The sequence below is a fragment of the Panthera leo genome, chromosome A1, assembly GCF_018350215.1.
Source record: "Panthera leo isolate Ple1 chromosome A1, P.leo_Ple1_pat1.1, whole genome shotgun sequence".
Classification (NCBI taxonomy): Eukaryota; Metazoa; Chordata; class Mammalia; order Carnivora; family Felidae; genus Panthera; species Panthera leo.
The window spans coordinates 107,571,989-107,599,065 of NC_056679.1; the positions used below are offsets into that span (position 1 = coordinate 107,571,989).

Consider the following 27,077-nt stretch of genomic DNA (forward strand, 5'->3'; position numbering starts at 1 on the left):
GCATATTAATTACATTTCTTAAGACATGAGTTATACTTCCTTTTTAACTGTTTTTAGTGATTGCCCTAGAGTTTACAATTAACACAACTAATTCAAGTCCACTTTCATATAAACACTAAAGCAGTTCATTGGTTGCGTAAGTTTCTTATAGTAACCAAATAATCTTAAACCCTGCCTCACATCCCTTGTACTGTTATTCTCATTCAGTTCACTTATATATAAATATACAAAGCATGTGTGTGTATGTATGTATATACGTATATATACATATGTATATGCATATATACATACATATAAGCTTGCATAATCAAATATATTCTTGCTATTATTTTGAAAAATTATCTGTTAGATCAATTAGGAAAAAGAAAGAGAAAAAAAAATTTTTTTACTTTCTTTGATGTTCATCCTTTATGTTGATCCGAGCTTCTGACCTATATTATTTCCTTCTCTCTAAAGAATTTTTTTTAATATTTTTTACAAGCCAGGTTTACAGGCAACAGATTGTCTTAATATTTTTGTCTGAGAAAGGCTTTATTTCTCCTTCACTTTTGAAAGATAATTTTTCAGGGTATAAAATTCTAGGTTGGTGGTTTCTTTCCCTCTACACTTCAAATATTTCACTCCACACTCTCCTTGTTTGCATGATTTCTGAGGACAAGTCAGATGTAATTCTTCTTGTTCCTCTTTGTGTAAGGTGTTTTTTTCCCTTTGACTTATTTTCGCATTTTTTAATCTTTAATTTTCTGTGTAATTTTTTTGGCACTTATCCTGCTTGGTGTTCTCTGAGCTTCCTGGATCTGTGCTTTGTTATCTAACACTAATTTGGGAAAATTCTCAGTCATATTGTCCAAATACTTTTTTCTTTCTCTTTTTCTCTTTGTTCTCCTTTGGGCCATCTCATTATATATATATATATATATATATATATATATATATATATATATATATATATATATATATATATATATTACATACTCCTTGGATATTGTTTTTTTCAATATTTGTTCACTTTGCTTTTCAGTTTTAGAGGTTTCTTTTGAGATATCCTCACGCTGAAATTTTTTTCTCAGTTGAATTCAGCTTGCTAATAAACCATTTAAAGGCATTCTTCATTTCTGAGAGTATATATTTGTGTCTAGCATTTCTTTCTGGTTCCTTCTTGGGATTTGCATTTCTGTTTACACTATCTTCCTTTTATTGCATGTTGTATGCTTTCTTTACCCATGGGAGTCCTCAGCATATTAACCATTATTGTTTACATTTCTGATCTGATAATTACAACATTCCTGCCATGCTTGGTTTTGATATATATCTCTTCAAATTATGTTTTTTTGCCTCATGCTATGCTTTGTAGTTTTTTCTTGAGTACTGGACATGAAATACTGGGTAAAAGAAACTGCTGTATTTGGCCTCTAGTAATTGATGTGAGGTGTGGGGGAAGGAAGATGAGCTATAGTCCTTTGATTTGTTTTAGTCTTTTAGTGCACCTATACCTCTGGACTATGAGTTTCATAAGTGTTTCTCAGTTTTCATCTTCTTCCTCAGGTAGGAGAGAATGACTAAAGTGGGCTAGAGTTCAGTATTTCCCTTTTTCCAGGCCCTTTAAGCTCTGATAATACCCCAGCAAGTCAGGTTCTGGTTAACTGGCTTCTCCTACCACCATGACTTGTTAAGAACAGGGTGTTCTCAAGTTTTTCAAAATGGTTCCTTTGTTCCTCCTCCCTGCAGGAAGCATGAGGGTGTTTTTCTCTGATACTTATTTTGAGACTGTGGTAATGATCTTGGAGGTAAAACTTAGAAAATTGTGCCATCTCCCCACCCCTATACTGAGTCTCTTAGGATTTTTAACTCTCAGACTTTTCCTCTGAGCCTTCAGCAATTTTTCAATTATAATTCAGCTTTTCCTCCCAGAAATTGTTTGCCACAGAGTTTTGGCTCATGAGTTTCTGTTGCTAGTAAGTTATGATTCTCTGTTTACCTGTTGGTCTCTCTAGTTTTAGGAGTAGCATGTTGCCTTGTGACCTCACTTCTCTTATGGCTCTAAGAAGAATTGTTGATTTTTCTTTCTTTTTTTTGTTTTTTGAGTTTATTTATTTCTTTTGAGAAAAAGAGAAAGAGAGAGTGCGCACATGTGCACACACAGGAGGGGCAGAGAAAGAGGGAGAGAGATAGAGAATCCCAAGTAGATTCTGCACTGTCAGTGCAGAGCCTGACCTGGGCTCAAACTCACAAATCAGGAGCTCATGATCTCAGCAGAAATCAAGAGTTGGCCACTTAACCAACTGAGCCATCCGGTTGCCCCAAGAGTTGTTGAGGTTTCAGTTTATTCAGCTCTTTACTTTTTAGAATGTAGTGGCAACTTGCAAGCTCCTTATAAGAGCCTGTTATAAAGGGATATAAAGGAGTGTAAAGCGTTGAGTGATAGATTGAGTTCCCAACAAGATAGGTTTGTTAACTATGGTCTAAGGTTCCAGAAAGAATAATGAGAAGAGAAGGAAAGAAGTGGTGGATAGTTGTGTCAGGAGGGAACAGCCTTCTCAGGCAGAAAAGAAGGGGTTGCCAGTTTGTTAAGATGACTGCAGTACCCTGAAGTTTGGACTTTTCTAAATTATCCTAATATACTTACGTGGCTCCCTTTTTAATTCCTAGGGTGCCACTCTTGTCTTTTTTTTTTTTTAATTTTTTAACGTTTATTTTTGAGAGACTGAGAGAGACAGAGTGTGAGCAGGGTAGAGGCAGAGAGAAAGAGGGAGACACAGAATCCAAAGCAGGCTCCACACTCCAAGCTGTCAGCCCAGAGCCCGATGTGGGGCTCAAACCCATGAACCCTGAGATCATGACCTGAGCTGAAGTCCGGTGCTTAAGCAACTGAGCCACCCAGGTGCCCCATGGATGCCACTCTTTTCTAACCAGTATTCTAATTATCCCATAAAAGCCCAGCTGATATGTCAAATTAAAATGATATAATTTAGCAATTTATAAAATTAAATTATTATTGATTTTTAAGTTACTTCAGCACCATGAAAGCAAGAGATTAGAAAGTTTCTTGGTAAGGTTGTAAAAGTCCCTGACTCTTCATCCATGATTTGAGCCATTAATTTAGAGCACTGAACATGTCAATCTATTTCTTTAATCTTTCCAGTATTTAAAGAGTCTTTTATATTGTTAATAGGCAGCAATTACAAGTTTTCAGAAGTTTTGCCTTCACTCTATTCTTTATTCCAGGAAATTACACTTGTTAATTCAGCTAACTATTTTACCTCTGTCACTGGTGGGTTGCCAGGGTTGGATGCCTAAATACTAGTGAGATTTTCACTTATGTCAGATAACCACTTTTTAATTCTCATTTCCTTCACATTCTGCTTCTTGCCACCACTGTCGGTACCAATTGCTACATTAGCGATTTTTCTACATTTCAAATGGCACAATCTATTATGGGTGGTTTAAACAGAAAATAAATTCATTTACAGATTCTGTGCTAGGGCAAGACAATGAGGTTTGCAAGCAATATAAGGAGCAACACTGACAAATAATATTGTGAAAACAATCCAGCGGAGCCTCCTTGCTACCACCCAAAACCCAGTTGCCAGAGTACATGTGTATATCCTAGCCACTTGATGTTTAAACTTCTGCCTCTTCTCTGTTGATTCATAATTTGACCCCATACACAAAAGGCAGGGAGAGACCAAGGGCATGGTGGACCACCCCCTGCCCCCAGACTGGCAAGTGGCAGTTTTAATAAGCAAGAGGACTTACATACGAGGCTTGTCTGGAGTGGTCACACGATGAGAAGATCTCCACACCAAGCGGCCAAATTTTAAAAATTTATATGTAGACACTTTAACTGGGTTCCGTCATATGTTCTACCGAGAGAGTTTCAACACTTTACTCTCTCAGGACTGTATCCTTGGAACAGCACCTACTGGGGAAACAGTAGGGAGAATGTGTATTCCAAGGACAGAGGAAAGGGTGAGAAGCCTCTAATTGCCCAGGTCCTGCTCATTGGTCAGCCTGTGGTCTGTCCTCTCTATCACTTTCTCCAACTGTATCTCAATCAATGCTGGACATTCCTGCCAACTCCATGATGGACAGTAGTGCTTGCTTCGTCACATTATCTGCTTTTCAGTCAAGGTTTTTCAAGGTTTTACAAGGTTCTTCTGAATGGCAGAGCCTGGATCACAAATGAGACTGAAAGGAAGGCTGCAGAAATCACTTTGGGATTTCTGCCTTGGGGTTGGTTATATACAGGGACAAAAACTCTCCAAGCATGGAAGGGATATGCAAAGGTTTACGGCAGCCAAAAGGCATAATATTTGTCTCTGATACATCCTATTTTCTAACACAAAATTGCTAAAAATTACATGTTTTGAACATGATTTCCTTGTGCTACTGTCTGCATTCTGTAGCTCTGGAGTTTGTAGTGACCTTTCTTTTTTCTTGATGAAAAGAAGAGATTAAGAATTACTTTTACCCCTAAGCTTGTTAACTGTCTTCATCATATTATTTGTTGCAGTAAGTCTACTTTCTTCCTAAGTATAGTCTTGAAATTTTAAGACTTCCCTCATCCATTTTGGACTATTTACTTTTCAAGCTTACTGCCTAGCTGTCTTTCCTGTTTTCTTCCATTTGCTCTTGTGGTTTAGTTTCCCTTTTTCTCTGATTCCATCTACTTTCTCTCTTGGATTCTTTTGCTTTTATAGACTGCCTCTTAGTTAATTTTCTCAGAAAGAGTATAGAGGAAGAAAGCTTTCTGAGTTCTTCTATGCCTAAAAGTTTGGCTGTATATAAAATTCTAGATTCAAAATTATTTCACTCCAGAGCTGTGAAGATACTTGCCCATTTTCTTCTAGCTCTTAGTTTCTTGAGTATTGATGGTAATTATATTTATTATGAGAATTCTAATATCTTTGGGGGCAACCTGTTTATGTAACTAGGTAATAACAATATTGGCTATCAATCTATGGTTTTAACTGCAGAAATAGTATTTTATTAAGTATGAGAAAAAGAAATGAAGATAATTTATATATGCATATTTTTAAGTAAATACACTGATTTCATGAAAGGTGAGAGAAACAAGATGCTAAATAAATAAAGAAAGAAAGAAATGAAGATAATTTTAGATGTGCATATCTTTAAGTAAATACACTGAGTTCATGAAAGGTGAGAGAAACAAGATGCCAAATAAATAAATAAATAAACAAACAAACAAACAAAACAAAACAAAACACACACACACAAAACCCAGGAGGATACTGTATTCACATGCTTTTTACCATCCACAATCTTAGTCTCTTCCCTTTCCTTTTTTCTGGATACAGCCGTCCCTTCTAGCACAAAAAATACCATACCTCCCACAGCAGATACAGGGTTGATTCTATATTCTTCGGCTAGGGTCAGTGCTTGGTTAGGAATTCTGGCTTCAACCAGGGAAGTAGACTCAATAAGAGACATTTTATGTACATATACATACCTATATATACTTACATACATTTGTTACAGGTAATCAGCTTACACAATCATCAGGACTAGTTAAACAGTCTTTTTAAAGTTATGTTTCCACATTTAAAACTGGATTTGAAGTCCACAGTCAGACCCTTAGGAAGGGAAAATCGTGAGCATAAGTTGAAACCCCATGAATATGTGCTGAAACTCCATGAAGATGAACTGAAACTTAGGTCTATTCTTGTTGCCTCTGACCTTGGTGAAAAGAGTACCCTGCACAAGTCTTAACTGCAGAGCTAACCACGTACCTTGCCTTAGGAATCAGAAGAACTGGAAGTGAATCTAGAGAACGTAGAACAATTGCTGGTGCTTCATGCCTTTGAGATGTGTTAAGCAATCAGCAGCAGTAGAGGTAAGCAGTAAAATGCTTGCTTCCTTTCCTAGTTCTTCCAAGTCTTGCAAGAATTTCCTTCTGGCTCACCCTAACTGGAAACATACAAAAAAGGCAGTTCTGGGTAATGTAGTTTTCAACTTAACCAAGTGACACATTACGTAGCCATTGCTATTCCCCCCAAATGATAAATGATTTACCTGAAATTTTATCCACCACAACTGGAAAAAATATTAAGCAAATGGCCAACAAAATGATCTTCCCACATGTCTAACAGAATGAGTTAGGCTAGAAATGAACCTAAAAGTAATAGTGATAGTATTTTCTATAGGAATTTGTGTAATAATTAATGGCTTTTTAAAATATTTGCCAGTGGAAATTCTTTTTGTTTAATCCTAGTTTTTTTTTTTAATATATGAAATTTATTGTCAAATTGGTTTCCATACAACACCCAGTGCTCATCCCAAAAGGTGCCCTCCTCAATACCCATCACCCACCCTCCCCTCCCTCCCACCCCCCATCAACCCTCAGTTTGTTCTCAGTGTTTAATCCTAGTTTTATGTTAGTAACTTTTTTGTAATAATTTATTTTTTAATTTACATCAAAATTAGTTAGCATATAGTGCACCACTGGTTTTAGGAGTAGATTCCTTAATGCCCCTTACCCATTTAGCCCATCCCCCTTCCACAACCCATTCAGCAACCCTCTGTTTGTTCTCTGTATTTAGGAGTCTCTTATGTTTTGTCCCCCTTCCTGTTTTTATATTATTTTTACTTCCCTTTCCTTATGTTCATCTGTTTTGTATCTTAAATTCCTCATATGAGTGAAGTCATGATATTTGTCTTTCTCTGACTGTATGTCAATAATTTTTGAATAGTATAGGTCCCATATTTTCAAAACTATGAGCAAAACCATAATGTTAGTATATACAAAGTTTTTCTCCTTTTTCTTAGCTCTGGTAGAAGAATCATCTTCTGTTTGATCAAAAAGTGGCATCACGTTGTTATTAGATAATTTAACATCACTTTAAGTTATAATCTGTTTAGTTAAGATACCCATTCTGATTTCTCCTGCAGTGATGGTATCATAAGCACCAAGACATTATAGAAGCATTAATAATCAAATTCACAGCTGGGTCTTGTCAACACAATCAAAGACTAATGAAAGTGAATTAAAGCTGAAAGCAATGGTTGGAACAGTTCTGGAATCATTCTGCTACTCCTCACATAGCCAAGGCCATTACATGGTTCTCCAAATGTATAATCCAAAATGGAAGGAAAATGAGATTCAGCTGGTCTCCAAGACACACAGGAGACCTGATGAAAGCATTGTAAATAAGCCAGTGGACTCCATCTATCATAAATAGTAGGCTGGTTTTTCATAAAACAAAGGACCTGGCAGAGAACGTGCCAAAATGCTGTTCTTTAATAATGAGATGGAGCTGATAGTTTGTTCAATTTACACATCAATTTGTCCAGAAGATTTTTCTGAAAGGCAGAAATGTTTGAATGCTAATCACTTCATATTTGAAAGGTGTCTAAATCTCTAGCCAGAGGGTATTGTGGAGAGATTAAAACGTTCTTAGTTTGGTAGAGGCTGAATTTACAGCAGTGAGTTTGGAAAGCTAAAATGTAGTTTCCCATGGATAAAGCTGTCATTGAAATAGATATGTCCTGGGCATAAACATGATCATTTTAAGGCCTTGACTTGTCACATCTTGCGTTGGTTTTCATGTCACAACAATACATACTTCTTTTCTTTCTTCTTTTTTTTTTTTTTTTTGATGTTGGGAGTTGTTTCCCCCCCCACCCCACCCCCACACCTCTAAAAGATTTTAGATGAATTTAATTATACACAGAAAAAAATAACTTGTATGCTTTTACCAAAGTGATATAATGGCTCAGTCTCTCGCAAGAGAACTATTTTAGTTGGTATTATGAAGCTAAATTTCTTGAAAAACCTCTTTGAATATCCTAAAATCATAACTAATTATTTTCAGGGGAAAATGTGAGAGCAAACAAGGTGTTGAGTCTTATTCTAAATATGTAGCTGAGAGCGGGAACTAGTATATTTATCTATCAGATGAATTAGAAATTGTATGTATTTTTTATTTCAGTATTTTTATGATAACTCTTTCTTTTAAAATAATGCCTCAGGTGGGTGCTAAGTTTCTAGAGATGGTTCCTCAGATTTCACAGAATTTCACTCAAATTTCACTAAATATGTTTATACATTATTAAAAACATAATTAAAAACACAAATGTTTTATGTAGCCTAGTTTAACATACTAAGATGATTAGTATGCTGATTTCTTCATATTTATGCAGTTTTCAAGGAGAAAATCTTTTCTTGGCAATTCTGTTTAACTGAAGAATATTCTAAGATTTCAAGATAAACTTTAAAAACATTTTACCGGGGCACCTGGGTGGCTCAGTCGGTTAGGCATCCCGCTTCGGCTCAGGTCATGATCTCACGGTCCATGAGTTCAAGCCCCGCGTCGGGCTCTGTGCTGACAGCTCAGAGCCTGGAGCCTGTTTCAGAGTCTGTGTCTCCCTCTCTCTCTGTCCTTCCCCTGTTCATGCTCTGTCTCTCTCTGTCTCAAAAATAAACGTTAAAAAAAATAAATAAATAAAAAATAAATAAAAATAAAAACATTTTACCATAACCCCTCAGTTGTCTATGTAAGTGAAATTTGGATGCACGTATTATTTTCAGCCATTGCCCATGACTCCAAATTGTAAATGCCTATGTTCATCAAAAAGTAAATTTGTCATTTCATTTACTTTTTAAAGAGTACATGTTATGTATTTAATCCTACATAGTTAAATAATATTAATAAAATTCTGTTCTTTTCTCTTGATTTTTGAGATGCCACTTAACATTTCTTATGAAAAAAGATTTATGCTGCTGAAAAATTTGAAAATTCACTTCTTAAAATGTGTTAATTTTCAGTAAGCCACTTATTCCTCTTTAAGTTTAAGGGCATGAGAAAAAAAGCCACTCTTCCTGATCTCCTGTGCATTCATGGCAATGGTTATATCCTCTGTAATAGAGTATAGCCCATAGCCCTTTACCTCCTTTATAGCTGTTTAACAAGTAGGGCAACTAACCAGGGCTGACAGATCAGTTTAGAATAACCGAGAACTCCAGTCAGGAAGGGAGGCCATCTTACTTGAAGGCTCTTTTCCATAGTTATTTATCTACCTGGTGCCCACAATACAGCAGGAGTTTGGAAAGTGCCTCCTTCACTGTTCAGGTATGCAAATGGTTATCAAACACCATTTGAGTCAGGCACAAAACACCGTCTACCTTTTTGGATCCTACTTTCATTTAAAATAAACACCCCGCCCCCCCAATCCTAAGACTCAGAAAAAGATCCACTGCTTCTAGAGAAGGGTAGAGACAAAAAGGCCTTCTGTCTGAGGTGAGATGCAGGAAATTCACTTGGTTCCAGGCTTTGGCATCAACACAAAACAGGAATCTGTTCAGTTGGTAGAGAAGCAGGAAATTCTCTCCTTCTTCTTCTTCTTTTTTTTTTTTTTTTTTTTTTTTTTTGAATTTATTTATTTATTTATTTTGAGAGAGAGGGAAAGAGAGCGCACCAGCAGAGGAGGGGTGGAGAGAGAGGGAGACACAGAATCCCAAGCAGGCTCTGTATCGTCAGTGCAGAGTCTGACATGGAACTTGACCCCATGAATCTGTGAAATCATGACCTAAGCCAAAATCAAGAGTCAGATGTTTAACGGATGGAGCTGCCCAGGCACCCCTTCTCTTTGGCCCAAGACCTAGCTTGGATACAGGTAGAGTTTAGCTGCCAAAGAGAGGAGGAGTGGAAATGCTGAAAAGGCCCATATACAGTGCTCAGCACAGGCCTGCATAATATTGAAGCGCAGCAAATAGAACTGAGAACTTGCCCGCTGCACCACATAAGCCCAGAAGTTTATCAACAGTGAAAAGCAAGAAAATGCCCTCTCTATGGCACAGACATCAGGAAGCACTGGAAACTGAAGGTGGAATAGAGTGAGTAAAATACTCTGGCATCTCAGGCCCTATACTGAACATATGCTAACAGCAGCCTAGGGCTGGAAGAATTTGAAACCTATGATGCACAGACAGCTGTGTGACAATATTGAAGAGTCTAAGATAGATGTGATTAGACTTCAAAAAAGACAATACAGAAAGAACATGACAGAAGGAATATTTGAAGAGATAATGGCCAAGAATTTTCAAAATTAGTGAAAGAATACACTGAAGAAACTTATAAAACCCTAAGAGAATAAACAAAAATTTAAAAAATAAACAATAAAACAAAAGAAAACACTACTTAGACACATTATAGTCAAGTTTCTGGACACCAGAAATATAGAAAATGCCTTGAAAATATACAGAGAAAAAAATTGTTAGGTACAGAGAAACAAAAGTAAGAATTATAGCATACCATTCATCAGAAAATATGTAAGTCAAAAAATAGTAAACAAATAATATCTTTTTATTCTGAAATTAAAAGAACTCGGCCAAATTACTATAGTCAGCACCTATATCCTTCAATAAGAAGGCAAAGATTTTCTTAGAAAATGTGAGAGAAGGCATTGCGAACACACCTGCCATCAAAGAAATATTAAAGGAAGCTCTTCAGGTACAGGGAATTTTATAAAAACTGGAAATTTTGGTCTACATAAAAAATATGAAAGGACTAGAAAAGGTAAAATTAAGGGTAAATATAAAAGACATTTTTGTCTTAATTTTAATCACTCTAAAAATAATTGACAATTTAAAGTTTAAAGAACACAATGTATTTGGGATTTTTGTAACATCAGTGGGTGGTTTCTTGTTTAGTGGCAAGGTTAGTAAGAGGTAAAATGTTGGTTGCACCATCTTAAGTAATTCCCCCAAATTTCAAACTGTGGGTCAGCCCTTGAGTTTTAGGTGGCTTTGTCAACCATTCTTTGTCATATGAATGATTGGAGTCCTTAATTGCTCTTCCTAATATTTCTGCCCTTAAAAATTTAATCACTAGGATATGCTTCAATGTAGTATGTTAAAATATTCTTGATAATTATCCATTCCAAGTTGCTCCATACTTGATTATGAAAGCATGCTGATGAATTGAAATATCTCTGTCATAAAACCATACACGTATATTGAACATCATTCTGTAAAAATATGTATTGTGCCTGATGTGACTTTGAGACAGAAATTAAAAGAAGATAATTGCCAAACGTATCAGCATATCAACCAGCTTGGCTCTGTTGGACTTTTGGTACTATCTTTACACCTAAAGTGTAAAGTGAGCGCACCTCAAGTGCTGGAGTAACCACCACGTTTCCCCTCCATAGCCTACTCTCTATCTCCAGAAAATATGCCTTGCACTGAGGCATCCCAGGAGTATCAGAGAGCTTTTGAAATCAGTGCTTCACTTTCAATCATTTCTCTGATTAGGGCTATTATCTCTTGTTGCTCTCCTGGAAATCCGTATTGCTTATAGGGAAATCAGGATAAGGGTATTAGCACATTTTCAAAGAGTTCAGGAGCCCCTCCTTCACTTGCCAGTGTGGAATAATGTACGTATCTGTGTTTTATCCTTTGTTCCTTCCCCTTTCCCTTCCCCCTCTGCCTCCTCCCCTCCTTCCCTCAGTCCCTACTTTCCCTCCCTCCCTCTCTGTCTCTCATCATTCTAGTCCAGTGGGTGACTTTGAACAATCCTTCTGAAGATCACGGCCAGATAGAAAGAATTCTCACCAATTTTCTATACCCAAGTGATGCATGTGCCTGAAGCTATGGTTTTGTCCTGGATTCTCTTCTTTTCCCCTGTAGGTTGAAGGAAGTATTAAAAACAAGTGATGTATTTTTCATATGCGAGGATATGGTTATTTTTTTCTATTTCCTTCTCTCCACCAAAGATGCTACATCTTTCATAAATGCTGATGTAATTTTCTTTGGTAAGTTTAAACTGTTGTGTTCACTTAGTCACACACTTTGAAATGCATTTTTGTCACAGAAATGTGGTATTCTGCTTTAGAGAGATCCTCAGTCCCAGTGACAAGGGGTTGAGATCAGGACCCCATTTTCCTCCGCTTAGCTTTCTCAGGAGCATTTTTCAGCAGTTTTGTCCTCTGTTTATTATTGTCCTCTGGTTATACATTGTGCCAAGAGCCTTAGAATTTTTTTTTTTTTTAAATTTTTTAACGTTTATTTATTTTTGAGACAGAGAGAGACAGAGCATGAACGGGGGAGGGTCAGAGAGAGAGGGAGACACAGAATCGGAAGCAGGCTCCAGGCTCTGAGCCATCAGCCCAGAGCCCGATGCGGGGCTCGAACTTACGGACTGTGAGATCGTGACCTGAGCTGAAGTCGGACGCTTAACCGACTGAGCCACCCAGGCGCCCCGAGCCTTAGAAATTTTTTAAAAATTTATTTAAATCTCAGTACACCTTAGAAAGTAGTCAACATTGTGATCTCCATTTTATAATTGAAATTGAAGCTGAATATGTTAATTAAGTGATCCAAGATCACACAGTTAGTAAATGAATTTAAGGGGAAATGGCATTTTTGTCACCAAGCAACAATTTACTTCACCTGCAATAATAGCCTTCAATTTTCAGGACATGTGTTTTGCAAACTCTACAAACCCATGGTCTTCTTGGCTGGTATGTAACCTGAGATAATATGGAGCTGCATTTATTTCCAACATAAATAAAATCATAACACGGAAGAGACAAAATCATGCCAAGAATTGGAGAGCAACTCAGTCCTGATGATACTGTTTGATTCCTGAATTTTGATTCTCCCTAAATCCAGATTCCCCTGGAATTTTTCTTTTTTTCCTCCAGTTTTACTGAGGTATAATTGACAGATAAAATTGTATATACTTAAGGTGATGTTTTGATATATGTATACATTGTGAAATGATTTTCACAGTCACGCTAATTAAAATATCCATCACCTCACAGTTACCTTTGTAAGTGTGTGTGTGTGTGTGTGTGTGTGTGTGTGTGTGTGTGAGATGAGAACATTTAAGATCTACTGTCTTAGCAGATTTCAAGTACACAATCCACAATTAACAACTTTGGTCATCATGGTGTACTTTTCATCTCCTGAACTTACTCATCTTCCATAACTGAAACCTTGGAAATGTGTTCTGTACACACACACACACACACACACACACACACACACAAGCATATTATTTGGTCTTGAAAAAGGAGGAAATCCTGCCATTTGTGACAACATGGATGAACCTGGAGGACATTATACAAAGTAAAATAAGGTAGAATGAGAAAGGCAAATGTGTGATACTACTTATATGTGGAATCTTGAAAAGTCCAACTCATAGAAGCAGAGAGTAGAAAGGTGGCTGTCAGGGGCTGGGGAATAGACACTATAGGGAGATGTTGCTCAAAGGGTACAAAGTTTTAGTTAGGCTGGAAATTTTCAATTATATGTGCAAAAAAATTCCCTTTACTTGCTTAGGCTAGTTGAAACTTCGTTTTGTGATACAGTAAGGGAGATAGGACTTGAACTCAGCTCTGCATGACTCAAAGTTTATGATATAATTCATATGCTACTGTGCCTCTCCATGGGTGTTATACTGAGGACAGAGGAAGTTCAAGGAATTCTTTACCAATATCTAGTGACTAAACAAGTAAAAGATACTCTGTAATTTCCTCCTATATCAGTAATGAGAAAATTGTCTTATACAAAGTTTAATGTACCCTATGTGAGCATTTATTAGGGAAGTACACAAGTATTAGATATCTTTCTCAAAGCGCTGACCTATGTTATGAGTGAATTATCATTACAAATGCCATTATATAATTTTCTGTAGACTTGAGGTATATTTTACTTTTATATGTCCAAGAAAGAGAGATCTCAATATTATTCTCTTGTTTCTTCATAAGGACTTCTCTCACAAGTGACCATTTTTTTGTCCTAGTTCAAATTATGTCAATGTTTGTTAAAGGGAGTTAGACACATAGCCCACATGGCCCATTTGTTTTACTTCTTTCTAGTACCAAATCAATATATTCTAGTGATGGGACAAATGACTCTTTTCTCCTACTCCTACTACTAAAAGGAAATCACTTCACCTGATTCAGACTCTGGACCTGAGCATACACATTTAAGCCACCAGAATAAGCTGAAACCAAAGGAAAAAGGACTGTTCTCAAATACACAGCCCTTAGCAGGGCTAATGCAAGATTCCGTTTTCACTTGACACATGGAGAATTTACTACTCCTGGATGATGAAAACACAGTGTTGATTGTTGACTGATCCTTATACTTACTGGCTTTGAAATGAATCAAGTCCCTGTAATTGTTTAAATGCCCAGTTAAAGACATTCGTTCCTTAGCTTGGCACAGAAATACTCAACAGCAAACCTGTGTCTCATGCACTATAGCTGCCTTTACCACCTTCTGGAGAGTTCCTGTATATAGTTTCTCTGAAGCTAGTGCCAGCCACTTAGTGAGCAATGAATAAACATAGGAATAATTTTGTGTGAAAAAAGGCTATAACATAAAGCAGCTCTAGAGAGCTCTCAGGAAAGCCCCAAGACACAGAACTGCTTGACAAAACAGACTTAGCCTACCACCAAATTTTAGCACCCTGTTAACTACTTTCTCAGGTTCTCCCTCCAGGGAGGCTGAGGGGATGTTAAATAGTATTTTTCATGGTTAAAGACTCCATTTCACCTTGATGTCCCTTAAGCATGATACCAATTCTCCATTTAGATCATTTTGAGGTACAGAAGTTGGGAGGAAGTAGAGGGAAACTACAAAAAAACTTTGCAGGATGGAATAGAGGGAGGAGAACCAAGACTTGTGTATGCAAAAGGCCAAGGTTACACTTAAATGCCTGGAAGCTTGTGCACCCTTAACTAGGGGAAAAGGAAAATAGCATCTGTTTGTCAGCCCACTTAGTGGGGTCTCCCAGGAACAGTCACTGTAAGTGGAGGGTACTAGGGTAGAGGTTTAGAAAGCTAGAGTGGAAAGGAAGAAAAATCCAAAGGAACATTAAAATATGATCTCTGTTATTAAGAAATAACAATGAAGTGGGAAATGGAACATGAACAAATTTTTTAAAAGATAAGTATAGCAGCAAACAATCAGAGGAGCTAAAAGTTTAGTAGGACTTGTCATCACTTCTCTCCATTACCCAAATCCCATCACACATACTTTGCCCACTAACACTTTCCAGTTTTGCCAGGCCTTGGGTTCATATCTATCACATTCTCAATAAGCTCCTTGACTCAATTCCTGTCTTTTTCAGATTCTGAGTTCACCTCCTCCAGGAAGGCTTTCCTGAAATGCCATCCCCACTGGGCTCTATCACACCATATGTAACTTGACTGTAAGTACTTTGAAGAATATATCTTTACCTTTATCTTCAGAACCTGAAATACAGAAAAGATTCAAGAAATATTTGATGAATAAAATAAGGTCCACCCCCATTATTTTGTGGATGGGTTAAGACCTTGGGTTAGATAAGACTTTTGCCCAAGGTTCAGCATATAGAAGACTTAAACTCTGGTTTTTGTTGTTGTTCATGGCCCTGTTCACTCCAGTCTGTCTGATGTCTTTGCATCATAGGGCTTACCCAATGTGTAATCTGTTACATACTCCAGGCCCAATATATATGTTAATGACTGTCTCGCTTCCCACATTTGTCAAATGACTTTTTCTTTAAAAACTGAGGGTAAAGATTTTTTTCCTCCCAGAATTAGAAGGGCAAAATACTATGAAATATTACCTTGGACTTCAAGAGACTTTAATAGTTAGCTTGTATAACCCTCAATGGATGAATACAAATCTCTTTGACATTTAAGACAAATTGGCCATTTGCCATCTGTTTGAAAACTCTAGTGGTGGCAACCATAATTTCTGAGGGATGCTGAATGGCTAACATTTTAGAATTCTTCCTCATAATGTGCTGAAACATGCCTGAAGTTTCACAGGTCTGGCCTTCTTCCACATGGCGAAACTGCAAATGTTCATTGCGTGTCCTTTTTGAGGGCTGGCCAGGATTGGACCTTCCATAGCAGTAACAAATCCCCTCGTGGCTGTGACTCTCAGGAAGATGGGTCTGAACATCAAACAAATCACTGTTCCCAGGTGCTGATGGCAGTACATGAGTATATAAGAATCTGTGGGTAAACAGGAAGGAGGTAGAAAGTATGGCCATGGGAAGGATGAGCTAACTGATGACCTGTTTTGGGTGAGGCTGGTGAGACAGAGCGTTTCATGAATATGCTAAGAATATGCAGTGTATTTGAGATAAATGTGCAACTTCTTCTTAAAAAGAAACATTTACATAGAATGTTAACCTCTAGAATACCTAGGAAGGCTATCTTTTTGATTCAAAACAAACAAAAATACAAGTCACAACCATTCTACATATATGAAGTCCAAGTAATTTCAAATAAAATTACTGCTCAGCTGAATGCTTAAGCAATTTTGGATTGCTGGAGTGAATCAAAGAATACTTATAATGTAAGCTCATTAGGTTCACAGGCAGATATGCTGATTTAATTCAAGTGTTATCCTCATTTAAATCTCACTTTTTCTTACTTTGGATTACTAGATGCTTTGGCTAATACCATTTGGTAAGCTACATCTTATAAAATTGCCTGTTTGTGAACTGTCTTGCTATTAAAACTTCCATAGCAAAAATCACTTGAATCAAGTGAAATCATTAAAAATGTGTGGTTCGTAAAAGCATGCCTTTCTCCCCTCCATCATAGTATCTTCCTATGCACAAAATAAGCTAGACTATTTATAATGGTTTATATGTCATGGCTTACATATGGCTTTTATATTTATGATGGTTCCTAAATATAAAATTCATTCCAGTGTTAATAGAGACCCAGTTGATATGGTGGTTCAGTCTTGATTTTATAGTCTAGGATTTTCACGGGAGAATTAGGGGAAACCTTAATCTCTTTTCCACCCACACAATAACTCTGCTTATAGTAAAAGATACCTTTTTTAATTATAAACTGTGCTCTCACAAAGTATTCCCTTTTTTCTGTAAAAATATGTAACAAGTTGGTTGTATAGTATTGAATGTATGTCCTGGTTTTAAGTTTTTTAGTTCAGAAATATTATGATTGCTCTTTATAAACCTATTTGGGAAAATATCTATTGTTCTTTTTAAGAAATTACTTAGGAATTACAGCATACAGCAGTGTAGCATTGTATGAATTTTATCATTTGCCTCAGCTTTGCACTCTTAGATTGTGGACACATTAGTCTATTAAAAATAGACTGGCAGCGTGCCTGGGTGGCTCAGTTGGTTAAGCGTCAGACTTCAGCTCAGGTCATATCTCATAGTTCATGACTTTGAGTCCTGCATCAGGCTTTGTTCTGACAGCTTAGAGCTTGGAGCCTGCTTCAGATTCTGTGTCTCTCTCTCTCTGTCCCTCCCCTGCTTGCACTCTGTCTCTCTCTCAAAAATAATAAAATAAACATTAAAAAAATTAAAAATAGACTGGCACATCATGTTTACAGGCAGATAGAGGCTATGATCCACCCTCTCCCCAGTTTGCCCCCAAAATATCAAAACAGCAACAGCTTGGGGCCTAAGTCTGCATGGACCATTGAATTTGCCACAACAGGCAGAGATAGTGGAAAGCATAATGAATAAAACTGAATGTGGTTTACACATTTTTCCCCCATAGGGCATGAAAAGAAATATAAATCCTTTAACTCTTTCCTATCTGTTAGTGTTCTGAAGTTTTTTACTCATAGCAACTAGAAAAATCACAGTGAAGCTTGTACCAAAATGAGAAGTTGCTTCAAAACAGTAGGATTAAAACACAAAATGTGTCTTTCAGTAATGTAATTCTTTTATGATAAATATTTCTTTGCTATGAGGTGCCTGGGTGGGTCAGTCGGTTAAGCGTCCATCTTCAGCTCAGGTCATGATCTCACAGTCCGTGACTTCGAGCCACGCATCGGGCTCTGCTGACAGCTCAGAGCCTGGAGCCTGCTCAGGTTCTGTGTCTCCCTCTCTCTCTGCCCCTCCCCTGCTCATGCTCTGTCTCTCTCTGTCTCAAAAATAAATAAAAACACAAATATTTCTTTGCTTCATAATATTTCAGTTATTCACTAAGGTTCTACAGAAGAGAGAAAAATAAACATATAAATGTTAAAATTTATCTCATTTCATACCTCATCTAGCATGGTTTGTTTTCATATTACTACTTACAGAGTCTTTATACTAGCATTCTCCCCAAGATACAGAATTGTAGAGATAACACTGATTGGAATGAATTTCCACTTTATACCTAAGGACAAATTCTTGGGTCTTATAATGGCCAAAAATAGACTGAGTCTACACCAAAACAAAGTAAACAAGTACAACATTGGGGTTATTTGGGTTCAAAACAAAACAAAACAAAACATTTTCTATTTCAGTTACCTGAAAATTTCAGCCCAAAGGAGCATTTAATTAAGATCTGAGTTATCTGTTATTTGATCTGGCCATCTGTATCATTGTCATATATTTGGTATCATTGTCATTTTAAACATCCATTTCATTTTCAGCATTTAGGCACAGGTTTTGTTTACATGCATGTGACAAAATCTAGCACATTGTGAAAATATTAAACTGGCTAGTTTAGCATATCACAACATATTTGATTTGATCTATTGTGTTGTTTAATTTAACCCAAACCAAACTATGAAAAACAAGAATGCCTAGAATAGCTTTTTCTTTTTCAGAAAACTTGACTATTTTTTGCATGAAATTGTAAAAACTTTGAATATTCTTTCACACCTCAATTCCCTCATTTCAAAAATGAGCAAAGCATATTTATAGACCTATTTTTGATAGATACCTCGCTGACGGAAGTCACCTTTAAATTATGAGGTGGAATATGAAATTATAGGTGAAATTTGACATTTTAAGGGGTTCATCGTCCTCAAATGCAATTATAAGAATCAACCTAGTTTGAAAATAGCAAATGCCTTTCACTATCCTCAGGATGGATATTTTGAAAAGCCTTGGTATGTTCTTGACAGGTATATCAAAGATTACTGAGGGTTGTAGAATAGTGATATATTGAATTATATATTACCTTCACCATTTTTTCCAGCTTTATTGAGACCAAATTGCCATATAAAGGTTACATATAGTTAAGGTATACAAAGTGATGATTTGATACATGTATACATTGTGAGATGATTACTACAGTCAACTTAATTAACACATCCATCACCTCATAGTTACCTTTTGTGTGTGTGTGTGTGTGTGTGTGTGTGTGTGTGTGTAGTGAGAACACTTAAGATCTACTCTCTTAGCAAATTTCAAGTGTAAAAAAATTTGTATTAACTATAGTCACCATGCTGTACATAGATCCCTAGAACTTATTCATGTTACAACTGAAATTTTGTACTCTTGACGAATATCTCACCATTTCCCGTACCCTGCAGGCCCTAGCAACCTCATTTTTATTCTCTGGTTCCAAAAGTTCAGCTTTTTTAGATTCTACATATAAGTGAATTCATACAGCATTTGTCCTTCTGTGCCTAGCTTATTTCACCTAGCATGCTATCTTCTACATTCATCCATGTTGTTGGAAGTGGCAAGATTTTCTTCTTTATGACTGAATAATATTCCTGTGTGTGTGTTTGTGTGTATATGCCAAATTTTCTTCATTCATCCCTTGATGGATACTTCTGTTATTTTCATATCTTGACTGTGAATAATACTGGAGGGATGATGAGTGCACAGATATATCTTTTCAAGGTACTGACTTCATTTCCTTTGGATTATGTACCCAGAAGTGGGATTGCTGGAACATATGGTAGTTCCATTTTTAAGTTTTTAAGAAATCTCCATACTGTTTTACATTTTGGCTCTATCATTTTACCTTTTCTAATTTGAACCAAAAATTGTATTGCTTATTTATTAACTTAAATCCCATTTTTTTCCTAATACAGTTTTAAGAGAAAAATATCAGTATGGTTTACATTAAAATATTTTTAGGGTGCTTTAGAAGGCTGTATATCAGTAAATGTACAAAAAAAGTCCATGTATTTACTAAACAGATAATACTGGAGTGCCTATTATGCACTAGTATGCTGTGTGTTAGAAATATAGTAGCAAATCAAGCAGAAATGGTTCTTGCTCTCACAGAATAAAAGACATAGACATAAAAGCTACCAAATGAAAAAATCTTTATAAATTGTGGTCAATGTTACTGACGAAATGAAGTGGAATGGAGAAAAATGTGTGTGTGTGTGTGTGTGTGTGTGTGTGTGTGTGGAATGGAATTACTTTGTATGTGGGAAAGCGTCTTTGAGGAATGGGTGTTTAAACTGAGAATTGAATAAATCAAAGGCAGTAGCCATGTGAATAACAAACAGAAGTCAATAATGACAAATGTGGCCGGATCATGCTGATCATTGGTATCTTATGTAGTAAGGTCTTTTGGAGCAATAAACCAGGGTGAAAGCAAAGAAGGACCAGAAGGTGTGTTCGTCATTTGAATTTCAATCCCAAGTGCAATGGGAAACCTTTGGGTTTCAAGTAGATAAGGAACAGAGGTGATATATAGGGAAGGATTGGTGGTGTCACAGGTACAAGCAGGGGGGACAACTGGAAAGGAGGCTACAAGAGTTCAGGTGAGAGATGACAGGATTGACAGGTATAGTAGGAGTAGATATAGAAAGGTAGAGGTATTCATAATATGTTTCAGAGGTAGATCAATTAAAACAAATTGTTGAAACTTGATGACAAAGTTCATGTGGTAGCAAGCAGGGATTGGCAACAAACTGGAAGAATATACTAACTTCTAAACTTCTGCCTTAAACTGGATATATGGTAGAATATTTAATCATAAGTGGGAAACTGATATATGAGTGAAAATAAAAGGATTCTGTTCTGCATGTTGAGTTTGACCTGTTTGAAATACTCAGTTATAACTGTTAGGAGTTCATGTGGAAATGGGAGTGTAGAACCCAGAGGAGTGATTTGGGTTGCAAATATATATATATTTATTTATTTATTTATTAATTTTTAAAATGTTTATTGATTTTTGAGAGAGACATAGCGCCAGTGGGGGAGGGGCAGAGAGAGAGGGAGACACAGAATCTGAAGTAGGCTCCAGGCTCTGAGCTGTCAGCACAGAGCCCAACATGGGGCTTGAACTCACAAGCCGTGAGATCGTGACCTGAGCTGAAGTCCGATGCTTAATCAACTGAGCCACCCAGGTGCCCCGCAAATATATAATTAGAGATCATCAATATATAGATTTTGTGAGAGAATTCTCCTTTCTACTGATAATGTCATATGTTCAGAACTAAGTACAACTCAATTAAAACTCATGCAAATAGCATTTGTGTCCTTGCTATTAATCTTGATTATAGCCACCCTTACCTGTCTTCCTATATTATTGAATAAAAAACTGCACACTGCTTCTGATACCAGTGACCTAGAAGTCCTCCCTTTCCTCATCCTCCACACATGTAAAAGCCATATTCAGATGTTTCAGGCCACCAGTCAAATAATCTGTGTCAGGTCTCTGGAGGGTGTATCACAGAGCCTTTCCTTTTCTGTAGTACCTTGGGTTAAATAGTATAGTAATGAATAAGTTGTGTTTTTTTAGAATTTCCTGTTGTTATTGTTGTTTTTTTTATTTCCAGTCAAATCTATTGTCTCTGTGTCCCATTCTGAGCCAATCTAATAAGACAGTTGGTTAATGTTTGGTTCTCATGAGTTAAAATGTCATCTTAAACCAGCTACCTACTTGCTCTGTTCTACAGGGCTCTAATAGTGTTCCATCTTACAGAGGACCATGGTCCACTTCTAGCCCCTGCCCCTCACTTTAACTATTTAATTTCTACCTACCCTACAAGGCCCAGGCAAGCATTTGCTGTCCATGAACCAACTTGAAACCTTTAGCTTACTCTTAAGTCCTTCTTCCTAAATTTTCCAAGGCCCTTGCTGCATACTTATTTTATTCTTGCTCCTTTCTGTTTCTCCAAATGTGTCTGATCTTATTTTCTAGAAAGTCCTCATGATTTGAATTATGACATACAATGTTATTATTTCTCTTGGAAGCTGCATGGCATAGGGCCAAGTTAAAAAAAAATGTTCAACAGATGGTAACTGAATAGAACTTTAAGAGGTGCTTACTAGAGATATTTTTTAAATTCCAGTTAGTTAACATATAGTGTAACATTAGTTTCAGTAGTAGAATCTGTGATTTGCTTACTGGAAGTATTAAATAGAGTGATGTTTAGGCAGGAATTTCAAATCATCATAACTGTGGAAGTAAATATTGGGGGATTTATAGGCTTCTTGACACTTTCTATAAAGCCGTATTTGTGGTGACTTACTTAGCATTTCACATGAACAATTTTACACAAAATCATACAGAATAATACAAGACCCAGTTTGCCACACAGTAGTATAAGACACAGAGAAATGGAGTTTTTGCTCTTACTGTGGATGATACATTTATACTACCAAGTATAAAGTTTCCTTGAAATAGACTAAAATACAAGCTTCCATTACACCATGGATTTTGTGTCCATTAACAGTCATCCTCTAGATTTCTGAGTACTTTCTGAGTTCAACAGTTAATCAGAACTTTCTGGAATTAGTGATTTTAACTTATTTTTAGCCGTTTTTTTAATTTTCCTTTGTACTCACATGCCAATTTAACAAAGAGAATATTAATCAACCTCCCCCCCCCCACATATTCCATAATACATGTTTAGAATAGCAATTCCACAGTCACAAGGATATTACACAATAAATTCATATGGGTCCCTCACTAAACAACCGGAACTGAATCTCAGATTTTATTTAAATGGATATTATGTGATCATTATGTAGCTCAAAAGAGTTCACTGATGTCCATCATATGATAATTTGGAACATGCACTTGGGAAGGCACTAGGGATACAAAAAATTAATAAAATATTTTATCAGCACTCAAGAGCTCAAAGGGGGAAATAGATAAGCAAAGAAACATAATGTCAGAAGTACAATAGTAGAAACATGTATAAATTGAGAAATCATTGGTATGCCTTGAAGCTAGCATGGAAGAATAAGAATTTACTAGAAAAAAAAAGGAGAGCAGCACATGGAGAGAACAGCTTGAGCAAAGGTGCAGAGGTGGCCATGGGGGAAATTCTGGCCTCTAGCCCACCTTCTTTTTTTTCCTTCCCCCAGCTGTATGTCTTATCCAGCTTCACTTTCTCAAACAACTCAATGGTCTTTGGCTATTCCTATAATCTAGGAATGATCGCCCGGAAGATGTCTAAATTCAAGAACGTGTTCCTACGGAAAAGGGCTGGTTACAGGTATTGGATATGTTATTGGCGCCATTTGGGCTGGGAATTTACCAGGGTTTCAGGCACCAGATACATGGCTTTACTGGGTCGGGGGCAGCATACAGTATCACAGTGAGTTTGTCCCTTGGCGTCCCAACTCATAGCCGTTAGGGCACAGTGAAAGACAAACCAGAGAAGGGCCATATGAAGTATGTTATCTAAGCCAAGGTATGATCTTTCCCAAGTTTAAGGATTGTCTCTGTGGTCATTTTTGTTTTCTGTTTATGAGAAGTGCCAGTGTATATTCACACCTTGGTTCCTAAAGATACTTTTCCAGATCCTAATGTTGGTAGTATTGTATTTTCCATGATAGGATGGTCAATAATGGTTGACTCAGTGAGACAATGAATAATGAGCAGAATTATTTAAAATAAGTGATGGAGGTGCCTGGGTGGCTTGTTCAGTGAAGCATCTGACTCTTAATTTTGACTCAGGTCGTGATCTCACCGTTTGTGGGATGGAGCCCCACTTGGGGCTCTACACTGACAGCACCGAGCCTGTGTAGGCTCTTTTTGTCTCTCTCTGCCCCTTCCCCACTAGGGCACGTGGGTGCACACTCTCTTTCTCTCTCAAAGTAACATTTTTTTAATTAAAAAAGTAAAATAAGTGATGAAAATGTAGCCCTGCTTATAGTTTGTCTTTGTTTTTAAAGTCATGTTTAGTTTTTTGTTGCAGCTTCATACAACTAAATGTAACAAGATGTTTTTCCTAATTTTCAGCAAGAATGCAACACTTTTCTCTAAAAGTTCTGATAGTTAATATTGTCTGTGACCTTCTCTGGGGGAAAACAGTTCAATTAACTGCTGTATTAAAAAGTCATTTTCTGTGAGAAAAGAGCACTCATCTTGATTCCATCTCATTTTCATAATCCTTTGAAACACCTTACACATAATGGAAAACAAATAAGTATGCCAGACAATTTATCGAGTCAAATAGCAGTTCACCCCCTTTTCTCTCATGTATTTATCTTGCTATTTCTGCTTGAATGTTTTATCCTCTGGGTGAATGCAGTGTTTTTTAATTATTTTGAAGAAAGCTTAACAGAGATAAGAATAATCCAATTAAAAATAGTCTTGTTCCTGCAGCTTTGTTACCTATTGTAGAAATTTAATTCTTGCTATAACTTTGGTTGATAAACATGTTAATAGGAGATTTTACTGAGAAAAATTAAAGCTTAAGCAAGAGATATTCCCTAGACACAATAGCCTCCTCTACAAATGATAATTTCTTACATTTTTTTTTTCTGGTGAAAATTCTAACATGTCCCCAATGATTAAATTCCATGGTCCTCTAATAAAATAACTTATCTTACTTTGATATGAATAATCAGAGAAAGTAATTACTTATTCTTTCTGTACTTGTTCACCCTGTCTGTTAACATTTACTTTTCAGACAATGGCATTAGTGATTATTGGTTTTAAATATCTGAGTATTATTGAACATTAGCAACTGATAATTAATTAACATTAATTAACATTGTCATCTCAGTAATTGTTTACAAACTTCATTTCTGTGTGGAATAGAATTTTTTATATAAACTTACTGATTTTTGCCTTTGTAGTACCATGACAATTACATAATTATGTTGGGAAAATATACTGATACATTTTGAATATAAGTAGCAAACAGGAAATACAGACACACTGGAGCGTATATGCAGAAAACAGGCTGCCCAAGCCAGAAAGTTACCTGTATTTGATTCATTCTTAACAATATTTTTTGTTACTATCCTTTGATTTCAACTATTAATGTAAAAGTCCCAGAGCTCCTAGAAGTGATGCTGTGTCTAGTAGGTATTCTTTAATGTAAAATTGCTGAACCATCTATGAGCTGTATTCTGGCAAAAAGACACTCAGAAGCAGCTAGTTTACATATCTTTGTGTTCATTCCTATATCCTTGGTTAAGATTAACACATGGTTATTAAACTTCATCTGGGGAAGTGAACCCTATTTTCATTTCACCATGTGATAGATTTGGGAAGTGAATAATTCTGGAAGAACTTAAAAATAGATTCTGTTTTATTTCATGGACGTGTAGTGGGAGATAAAGTGGCAATGAATCCTACAGTTCTGTATCACTTTGGGCTGGATCATGAAAGCCAAGGCAGAAGAAGAGTAGTTTAACCTTTCCCAGAGATAACAAAAAGTAGCAGAAGGCAGAAAGCCTGAGGTTCAATGCCATTGAAAGGACATGGTGTGGAGGAGACTTCTAAGAGAAAGCCAAGAAACTGAGAAAGGAAAGGTTTGTATGAAGAAAAGGTGAATGGTGTGAAATACCATTGAATGGTCAAGGAAGAGGGGCTGAAAAATTTTATCTGTGTTTATAAATTTGGAAATTTGGGTGACTTTACAGAGAGATTTCAATGGAATGATAAACAGCAAATATAGACCTTCCAAGAAGCTCGAATAAATAAGAAAGATAATTGTTTTGTGAAAGAGAAGATTGAGAGGGATTAGTTAAGTTTGAAAGACCTCTTTGAGAGTGTGTTGTATCGTGTCCTTTTCTAACATGCACTCTAGTATAAGGTCTTAAAATTTTTAAGGGAAAATTTTAATTTTTACATAAATTTTACTCTACATAATTTTTAAAAGTAATTTTATGAATATAACACTATTTTCACCTTCAATTTGAATAAGTTATTAAGCAGTTTTTCACATAGATACCTTACCCAGCTTAATGTAATATGGACTGAATTCATAACTTTAAGTAACATATAGCTGTGATTTGTAGTACTTTATGGTTTGTTTGCTTCCAGTGACGTTAGTACAGTAGATTCTAAATAATAATAAAAATGTGTTTCTGACTAACCATACTTGTTATGTACAGTGTGCTTAGAATTGCAGACATTAGTAGTATCCATAAATTCACTAGTATACCAGTTTTTCTTAACAAAAATGAGTTTTAGAATTTTTCCTGTGCCCTCAACTCCAAAAGCTTCCTACATTCTGATTCCAATGATATGTTGTAATCCATAACTTACTTGCTCTAACTGTTTCTTTTGACTTAGTTTATAAAAGTGGTAAAAACATAGTTCTGAGACATGAGCTAGACCTTAGTGCAGTGTGGTCATCATTGACACATGTAATTTGGAGGGAGGATGGGGACAGAAAGGTATGAATAATACAGCGCATTCATTCAGTCTGCATATGTCTCAGCCCAGTGAACCTTGTGGGATAAAAAAGTCATGACAAACTGTGAGTAAAGGCTAGCCTTCAGAGCAAAGAACCTCAAGTGTATCAGAGGTTTCATTGTATCAGATGAGGAAGGAAGCCACAAGGTCATGGTGTATAAATTTGCATTAGAAAATTTGGGTATGAAAGTGGTAGAAAAAGAAAAAAAAAGATTTTGAAAGAAATTAAGTTTCCCCCAATCCCTGTGCATTATCAGGCTGTTGTGGCTTGGGAACTAAAGTAGACAATCTTGGGTTTGTAATGAGTGAACACTCGTTTGAGGATATATGGACAAAATAAAGGCAACTTGTTTTTAAATTTGAACAGTATTGTACTATAAATAATAATATGAAAAATTAGTGTGTATTCAAAGTTAAATAATGACAGATTTCCTCAGGTATCCTTTTAGGTGAATAATCAGTCACATCTTCCATTTGTCCTGAATCACACAGTGCACTCATCAAAAGGCATTTATTTTTTTAAAGTGTTTATTTAAATTCCAGTTAGTTAACATATAATGCATTATTAGTTTCATGTGAACAGTATAGTGATTCAGCCCTTCCATACAACACCTGGTGCTTATCACAGCAAGTGTATTCCTTAATCCCCATCACCTTTTTTACGCCCCACCCACCTCCCCTCTGGTAACCATCATTTTGTTCTCTGTAGTTAAGAGTCTCTTTCTTGGTTTGTCTCCCTCTCTCTCTTTTCCCTTTGTTTGTTTGTTTTG

At 36.4% G+C, this 27,077-nt stretch overlaps 1 long non-coding RNA gene across 1 annotated transcript in view; it reads left to right on the plus strand.

The window, feature by feature from the left end:
- LOC122200267 overlaps window positions 1-27,077 on the plus strand; it is a 316,204-nt gene that overhangs the window by 58,842 nt on the left and 230,285 nt on the right. The window contains exon 2 of the long non-coding RNA XR_006193771.1: window positions 15,102-15,182. This is a non-coding gene — a long non-coding RNA (uncharacterized LOC122200267). The remainder of the gene's footprint in view (window positions 1-15,101; window positions 15,183-27,077) is intronic.